Genomic DNA, 878 nt, shown 5'->3' on the forward strand with positions numbered 1-878 from the left:
TTCGTTAATCTCCTAATGAAGTACTGTATAGTCGCTGCTTTGCCTTCTTTATAACCGCATCGATTTGTTGAGACCAGGTTAAGTCCTCAGAGATCTTAACACCCATGAACTTGAAATTGCTTACTCTCTCCACTTCTGATCTCTCGATGAGGATTGGTGTCTCTCTGCTTCCTGAAGTCCACAATAATCTTTTTCGTCTTTCTGACGTTCGTTGCAATGTTGCTGCTGCGACACCACTCATTGACATATTTTGCCCCTATTCGCCCTCTCGTCTCCATTTCAGATTCGACCAACAACGTTTCCATCATCAGCAAATTTATAAGTGGTATTTGATGTGCACATTTGCTGACTCGATATGCACTTGTATGTAAGAAAGATCGAGGGATATGGATATGGTAGGAAGGAGGGATTAGAGTTTGTGTGCCTTTGATTTGCTTTTTAGCTGGTTATGGCAAAACATTGTGGGCCGAACGGCCTTTCACGCACTGTACATATTTAGGCTCTATGCTCTATAATATCTGTAAATTTCTTCTAAATTTTCTTTCCATATGTAGAAATTCGCGTTTGCAGCAGTGGGCTCTAGTGGCGCAATCGGTTAGCGCGCGGTACTTATATGACAGTACACGGCGGAGAAATGCCGAGGCTGTGAGTTCGAGCCTCACCTAGAGCACTTGTGATTTTTAATGCTTGCAAGGCCCAGGCGACTTGACGACGCTCATGCTGAGCATTCCACTGAAATGTTACATTTGATTTTGAGCTTCTGAGACACCCTGCTTATTATTTGTGTTTAACTTCGAATCGATGCATCTTTGATTTTGATCTAAGCAGACGAGTGTGAGTTTATCAGCGTTGCAGGAGATGCTCCCTTATTCAATAAG

The 878-nt window shown here is 42.8% G+C and overlaps 1 non-coding gene across 1 annotated transcript; it reads left to right on the forward strand.

Annotated features, from left to right (window-relative positions):
• The first annotated feature begins 576 nt into the window (after positions 1-576).
• On the forward strand, positions 577-670 carry trnai-uau (transfer RNA isoleucine (anticodon UAU)). The gene is made up of 2 exons: positions 577-614; positions 635-670. It is a non-coding gene; the product is annotated as a tRNA-Ile (tRNA).
• Positions 671-878: the final 208 nt, after the last annotated feature.

This window comes from Hypanus sabinus, unplaced genomic scaffold (assembly GCF_030144855.1).
Source record: "Hypanus sabinus isolate sHypSab1 unplaced genomic scaffold, sHypSab1.hap1 scaffold_615, whole genome shotgun sequence".
NCBI classification, from domain to species: domain Eukaryota; kingdom Metazoa; phylum Chordata; class Chondrichthyes; order Myliobatiformes; family Dasyatidae; genus Hypanus; species Hypanus sabinus.